The sequence below is a fragment of the Vigna radiata genome, chromosome 9 (assembly GCF_000741045.1).
Source record: "Vigna radiata var. radiata cultivar VC1973A chromosome 9, Vradiata_ver6, whole genome shotgun sequence".
Lineage (NCBI taxonomy): Eukaryota > Viridiplantae > Streptophyta > Magnoliopsida > Fabales > Fabaceae > Vigna > Vigna radiata.
Window position 1 is genome coordinate 17,943,852 of NC_028359.1, and position 8,131 is coordinate 17,951,982.

Sequence of the window (8,131 nt, forward strand, 5' to 3'; positions counted from 1 at the left end):
ATATTTTCTTTACGTAAGTACATACACAACAACTTGAAATTATACAAGAAATTTTTTCTTAAAATTTCTTTCACAACATCGTTGGAGCCAAAAAAATACACGTCGAAAAAGAGTGTTCAGAGTAGAGTTATTCATCCAATTTTAGAAGATGAAGGTAATTGACCCTTCAATTACTAGAAAATTCATCACAACACCCATCAAATGCACCAGCCGGGAATCGAATCCGGGTCTGTACCGTGGCAGGGTACTATTCTACCACTAGACCACTGGTGCTTCTTGTTAAATTGTTTTATGTCATATATAAACCTATTAATATTTCTTAACACCCGAAAACTCAAAACCGTAGTTTTTTTAGAGAAATGTACGTATACTATTTTATATAAGTATATTAAGAATTTAATGTTATCATGATTCTGAGGTAATGAAAATCAGGAAAAAAAATATTAAACATTTATTGTTGTGTTTCTGTTTGGCTGTGTAGACGAAAAGATACTTTCCGTTTTCTCATTTTTAGATTGTGATTAAGATTTAGGAATGTGAAAATAAAAAAAAAAAAATAAGAGATGTGTAATAGCCTAAAAATAATTCTAAAAGGGGCTGATGGGGTCTTAAGGGAATAAACCAAGTTTTTAAACTTAAAAGCATAATTAGCTATTAGAATAGAAACTAATTTGATGAGTATCTAGTTCATTTCCTAAAAACATTTCTCTCTCTAACATTCTACTCTTCCACTTTCTCCATCTTCTCTCTAGATCAATCTTTGAATGGGTCATCCATATCATAATCAGAAGAAGCTTAGGACATCCTGTTGTGGTAGACTCAAATTCCATCCGATCAATTTCTCCATTTTTTCTCCAGTAAGTCATCTTCCATGTTTCCGTGTAATGTTAGGGTTATAATCATGTAGGAAGTCTTGTTGCATGTAGCCATTGTATTTTCTTCCCAATTCTAGCCTCAGTTTCATTCTAAAGTTTGTTCTTCCTCATCAATTGATGAATTGTAGGTCTTTTAAATTTCTAGTGGTGCAAGGGATATTTAAATTGTCCAGTAACTTGAGTTACTCAAGTTAGAGGTAAGGAAAGCTGGGAATTTCTTTTCTATTCCATGAAATTAGGGCTTGCATGAGTTAGGAATTTTGTTAAAAATGTAGAAGGGTGTGTGCTTGGAAATGATTCTTGGTGTGTTAATGATGCTGAATTGGAATTGGGTTGATTTCGTGTATGAGATTGTGTACTTGTTGATTTTAAGTTATGATTCTGTAAATTGCTATTTATAAATTGATATGGTGGAATGAAATGTTGAATTTTGAATGATGGGATGAAGTAATTTCTGTTGTATAGGATCATAGGTAGAAAGATAGGTAATTAAGGTATTATAGGCTATATTAAGGGAACTAGAGTAGTCAAAATTAGGATTTGGTGTTATAGTTGGTTTTGGTTAGTTTAGACAACCTAGGTAAGTCTAAAGTGACTTGTTAGAAGTGTCAAAATGACCAAAAACAGTCCTCAAGTAGTAAATTTAGATTTGAGCCCATAAGTTGAGAGAATTGAGGTTTTTGAGTGTAAATTTGTGCATAGTTGTTAGATATTGAGGTTAGGAATGTTTATAAGCCTTTAGACAAGTTTAACTACACCTAAATTTCAAGTTAGAATGATTAGAAATCCACCAAAAGACCTAAAACAAAATGAGAGTGGGTGAGTTCTGCAAAATCTGCAGAAAATCTGCAGAATCCACGCCTGGGCGCTCTTTTCTGCTGTTGCTTTTGTTTTTGATAGTTTAGGGGGTTCCGGATGTCCGTTTTGGACGTTCTTTAGGTCGTTCTGGGGGTTTTAGACCCTTCCGGAACTNTTGGTGATGGTTTCAAAGTCATTTTCCTTGTCTAAGTATGAGTTCATTGGATTTTGGATCGTTTGTGGTTTTTTTAAAGTGAAATTAATGTTATATATATGTTTGTATGCAAAGTAAAGTTGAAGGGTTACATGTACATGGTTTTATATTGATTTAGTGAGATAATGTCATGGTATTTGGTGGTTCATGTGTTGAGTTAAGTTTCAAAGTAAAAGTATGGTTATTGGACGTAATTCCATGATCCTCAAGGGAGGTTACATGGTGGTGCCACTGTAGTTTGTCATGATTGACCGTATGAATGGTCGGAGTTCAGGATGGGGTTTACCTGGACATTCTAATGACCATCCATGCTCAATTAGAGAGTGGTGAGTCATGTGGTGAGAATAGCAGGAGGTCCTAGTCTTGGGTGTCTCCATTTATGGGCCAAGATGAGTTTGGTTGGACTTACGCTTGTGTGTGGTCGGGTGAAACCCCTCGGCAATGGCTTTGCAAAGCAGTAGGGCCACCACAAGTGCACAAACCNCTGGAACTCGACATTTCATACTAGTCCGGACGGTCAAATCACGTGGTCTGTCATTGGTATCAATCAAATGCATTCATTTACAGTTTGTGTTGTATTATTGTCATTACATGCTTGAAATAATTGATTGATAACATGTTTTATTTTTATTATATCTAACTTACCCTTGCATTTGTTTGTTGTATGTGCTTGTCTTTCCCTCTTGCGATGATCATCCAATCCATTGAATGTGAGCAGTAGCTGATGATGTACCCTTGGAGTGAGCATTGAAGAACGAAGAAGACACAACTTTCAGTTCTTAGGACCTTTTCTAGCTTTAGTTTTGTCATGTTCTATATTTTTGGAAACACTCTTTAGGCATCCTTAAATCTTTAGTTGGTCATGTATTTTGGAGAATTATTAAACTTGTATCAAATTTTAAATTTCAGCCATATTTTGGATGACTGTATGCTTGATATTGTCCTTTATTAACTCTTAACTACTTTCTCGTACTATAATAGCTGAATCCTATTATATGTATGTCTATATAATATTTGGGATGTCACAAAATGAACTAGCAAACAAAGAAAGTGGAAGCAAGACTTTACAATATTGAGTGCTTCTTCATGCACTTTCAACATTCAATAGTTTCTCTTCCCACTTCTAATTTTTTTTTTTAAAATTCTACAACTATGGTAAATTTTTTTAACATTTTTTTTTCTCTTAATAAACTCACGGATATCAAGTTTGAAATTTAGAACAACAACATTGTATTTTTTTTTCTTTTTCTTCATTTTTTTTTTCAAATTTGAAAATTAGAAAACAACATTATATTTCCTTTTTTTTTTCTTTTTTTTTTTTTTATTGTACCATTGTTTTGACACTCTTTCCATTATTTTGACAAATATTTTTCTGAAATTTCAACAGATTTTAAAATTTATCAAAGCTTTCAATAAATTTTTCAAAATTTTCTAAAAGTTTTGAAATTTTTTGAAATCCATTCAAAACATCCGCGTTTTCAAAACCTGTTAAAAGTTTAAACAAATTTTAAAATCCATAAAAAAAAACTTTCATATAAAATTTTGGACAGATTACAAAATCTGTCTAAGCCTTTAACAGATTTCATAAATCCGTTAATATATTAAGCACTCTTTTAACTTTTTTATAATATTTTTGTGTTTTAATTTTTTTTTACTTATAGCAAAATATATTTTACAATATTAAAATGTTAATATATATTAAATTATATTAAAATGATAAATTAAACTAAATATTTATTATCTTTTAAATAAAAAAATAAAAAAATGTTAAATGATTTGAAAATCTTTTAATATCGAATTTCTAAATTCCATATTTTTATTTAAATTTTGTTTTTAATTTAAATTTTGTTTTTAATTTAAAATTGAATAATTATTTAGTTGAATTTAATATTTTAATATGATTTAATATATGTTAACATTTTAATATTATTAAATATGTTTTATTAAATTAAAACAAGTAAAAAAATTAAAAGAATTAAGAAAATGCAAAAGAATAAAATTAAAATATAAAAAAAAAAGTCATAAAATGAATGATGGATTTCGAATTCTTTCGACTGAGCTCAAAATGTTAATTTTTTTAGGGTTAAATATGCTTTTAGTCCCTGAAGTTTCACTGATTTTTGGTTTTAGTCCCCGCATGAAACTTTGATAGCATTTAGTCCTCTAAGTATGATAATTCTTACTTTTAGTCCCTCATTTTAAACGGCGTTAATTTTTTGGTGATGTTGGTAACGGCACAGCCACGTAGTCTTCCACGTTCACTGACCGTTGCTTGCCACGTTGACATTGGGATTTAAAAAAAATTTTTAGCACGTGTGTCTGAGAAGTATTAGGGATGAATTAGGGTTAATTTAGGGGAAATTGGATTTCATGAATTGGGGACAAACTCAAAGGGTATTCTAACTCCACTAACGAACTCGAAGGATTCTTCTCCAAGCATTGTTGTTTGGAGATCTTTGGAATCTCACAACTGTCACCATTGTTTAATCTCGAAGCAAAACACCCTTCACAACTGCTGAAAAGGGAACCAAATTCTTATTTTCCTCGTCTTTCCTAGTATGCAACCGATACTTCTCTAAAGGTGGGAGCAAGTGATAAAATCCAACATATACCCAATAAAGCACAATAGGGGCAAATGTGCCCATCAATTCATCGCTCACATATCCTTCCCAGAAAACCATTGTACAGATCCAAACGTGGAAACAAGTCAATTTCTAGCAAAAACAATCCAACCCAGAAACAAACTCGGCAAGTCAAAGCTGCATTACAGCTAAAGATCTTAACTTGGACAAGCTCCTTCACTCGTGAAAATAAAATTCAGAACTGTTCACTTGATAAGCAGACACAAGAAGAAACAAAAATAACTAACAGCTTCACATATGTTTGTTCACATTATTCTAATACTTGGAAAAAAACCAAAATAAAGAAAAACAAAAATAGAAATTCATTAAACGGCGTTGAATTCCAAAAACCTGAAATTGTGAAGATTTTGAAACTTCCCCACAAGTTCTCAGAAACCAAATTCAAAGATAACCCATAATAGATTCTAGAACGATAGCTTACCGGGATACCCAGACGCTATAAATGTTTTCAGCGCATTGCTCGATCAGATCTAGGGCATAATCCGAACGGGATTAAACAGTGGTGACAGTTGTGAGATTCCAAAGATCTCCAAAACAACAATGCTTGGAAAAGAATCCTTCGAGTTCATTAGTGGAGTTCGAATACCCTTTGAGTTCGTCCCCAATTCATGAAATCCAATTTCCCCTAAATTAACCCTAATTGATCCCTAATACTTCTCAGACAAACGTGCTAAATTTTTTTTTTAAATCCCAATGTCAACGTGGCAAGCAACGGTCAGTGAACGTGGAAGACTCCGTGGCTGTGCCGTTACCAACATCACCAAAAAATTAACGCCGTTTAAAATGAGGAACTAAAAGTAAGAATTATCATACTTAGAGGACTAAATGCTATCAAAGTTTCATGCGGGGACTAAAACCAAAAATCAGTGAAACTTCAGGGACTAAAAGCATATTTAACCCATTTTTTTACAATGGATTTCAAAAATGTTAATTTTTTTATTTCTTTTAATTATTTCATTTAATTTTATTGAAGGGTATTTTTATTTATTGGAAGTGCAAGAAAAAGTCTTTCAAAGTACTGGGAGAAACACCCTATATGGTTTAAGACCACTGTAAGCTCAAATAAGTCATACAAAAATTATTATTAATAAATAATATTTTTTTATATTATTTTTTTATTCTTAATTTTATCTTTTTATAACTTTTAATTGATTAGTCATTTAATAAATTATTAAAGAACAAATTATATTTAAAGTATTAGTTTTTTTATACTATTTTTTCACTTTTAATTTTATTATTTTATGATTTCTAATTATTTAGTTATTTAAAAAATATATTTTATTTACTAAAATAATATTATTTTAGAAGTAATATATATTCATTAGCAATACAATTTGTTTACATTATCATATAAAATATTGTCTCTCCAAATAATTATTTTTTTATTGATTTGATTTGATTTTGAACCAATTTACTGTAAAATTAAAAATAAATTTCAACTCTATAATTTAATATTAAATAAATTATTATTTTAGTTCTTATTAGTTTTTCAAATTTAAAATATCTGTATCAATCTCTAAACATCAATTATGTCTAAAGTTGAACCTATTTTCTTAATTAATTTTATCTATGATAGACGTCTCTAAATATTATTTTAAAAATTAGTTAAATTTTTTAAACAAATAAAAGAATACCTTTTTTTAATGCGTGTCCGTAGATTTTTTTTATCCACAATTAAAAGTTATTTTTCTAAATATATTTTAAATATATTTATTATTAAATAATAATTTTTAGGTTAAACTCATTCGTTAGTCCCTATTTTCGCGTTTTTGTCCCACATTAGTTCTTGATTTATTTTTTGTGCCAATTAAGTCCCTAATTTTGCAAAATTGTAAGAAATTGACCCTTGCCGTTAATTGCAGTTAACGGGGTTAAGTTTTAAGTTACCTATGCTGGTCAGCTAGCACCAAACCATGACGTGTGTGTAGATAATCATGTGACGTGGTATTAATTTTGACGTGGCAGTAAAAATAAGAATTTGGGGAAAATTTGGGGATTTTAACATTGTTTTAAAATTAGGGTTAAGCTTATAAAATAGAATTTGGTTTGATGTTTGATGTTCGCAAGCAGAGGTGAAAGTGAATGTTTGCAAGCAAAGATAGAAAGATGGTTTTGGGTTGGGTGTTCTTCAACATTTGGATTCGAAAGCAATTGAAGGTTGGAAGTAGGAAACGAAGACGCAAGCATGTCCATGCAGCATTCGTTTTCGTGTTCATGGTCCACTTGCAATGATTGTCGGAAGCAATTGCGATTTATCAGCTCTCGTGAAGATGGATGCTGGAATAGGAAGGAGGCGTCATCGATTTGTTATTGTGGAGAGAAGTCTGTGCTGAGGACTGCCAAAACCACTAAGAATAAAGGCAAACAATTCTAGAGTTGCCCTAGGTATAAGGGTGGAGGTGAAAATGGTGAATGCAACTATTTCAGATGGTTGAGTGATTTGGGAACTGAGGAAAGTGTTAGCTGTGAGCTTATGGAAACAAATGATGTGAGGTTGGTGAAGAATGTTGAAAACGAAAGGGATAACAAGATATTTGCTGTGCAGAAGGCTGTTATGAGTCTTGAAAAATAGATGAAAATATTGGTTGGGGTTGTCTGTATTGTATTTGTAATGAACATGATTACAGTTGTAATGTTGATGGGAAGGGCATGATAATGTCTGTCTAAGTAGTGTAATGCAGGTGATCATAGAATGTAATAGTTGTGTCTAAGTAGTGTTGCAATTGTTGTGTAACTTTGAAATGTAAAAGTTGCAGATGTTTGTTTAATGAAATCAAGATTTGCAGTCTATATTTGTGTTCTTGTTTGTTAAATCTGCCATTCACAGTAAAATTATTTATATAGCACCGAGAATGAAGAAATTTTCAGATTCAAAGCTGGAAGGCTAAAAAAAAGAACTTTAAGGAAAGGCCCTAGGCAACTACATCTAGCTGAAATATATGAGCTAACAACTGTGAAATGGTGTAGGACACAACAAGGATTAAGAAGCACGGTGCAAACTGCAGAACAAAGATACGTCTTGGGAAAACTGAAAAATGCAGCAACTCAAATATGCTTTTCACAATTCAGTGGTGAATTTGAGTTGGTACCAGTAGTAACATGTTTTGAAACTTGAATTAAACTTGTGGGCCACTGCAAATTTAATCAAACTTGACAGAAATAATGTGCATCATATGAAAATGCAAACAACCTTTGATGCAAAATTTTGAAAACTGATTTAGATGAACTCAACAACTCAATTTGCAATTTTGTGATGCATTTGAGTTGGAATCACCTTATACACATTTAAGATCATTAAGCAAACTTGTTTGAAGCTTCAGACTCAGAAAGGTGGCGATATTTATATCAGTGAAAGGTGGCAACGAAATGTGCCATTCATATTGCAAAATAAGAAGTCTTCCATATGTTCATCTATAATTGGCTGATATAATTGGCTGAACATAAACCAAAATACCACTCAGACTAACATAAATGTACTCAGCTGATATAATTGGCTGCAAAATACAACTTGTTCATCTATCTATTACATGTCCTTTCATAAACCAAAATACATTGTTCAAGTTTGTAAATAGCTCCAAAGCAACTGGTCCATGAGGTACACC

The 8,131-nt window shown here is 31.4% G+C and overlaps 1 non-coding gene across 1 annotated transcript; it reads right to left on the reverse strand.

Annotated features, from left to right (window-relative positions):
* Window positions 1-202: 202 nt before the first annotated feature.
* TRNAG-GCC lies at window positions 203-273 on the reverse strand. Its single transcript has one exon. It is a non-coding gene; the product is annotated as a tRNA-Gly (tRNA).
* Window positions 274-8,131: the final 7,858 nt, after the last annotated feature.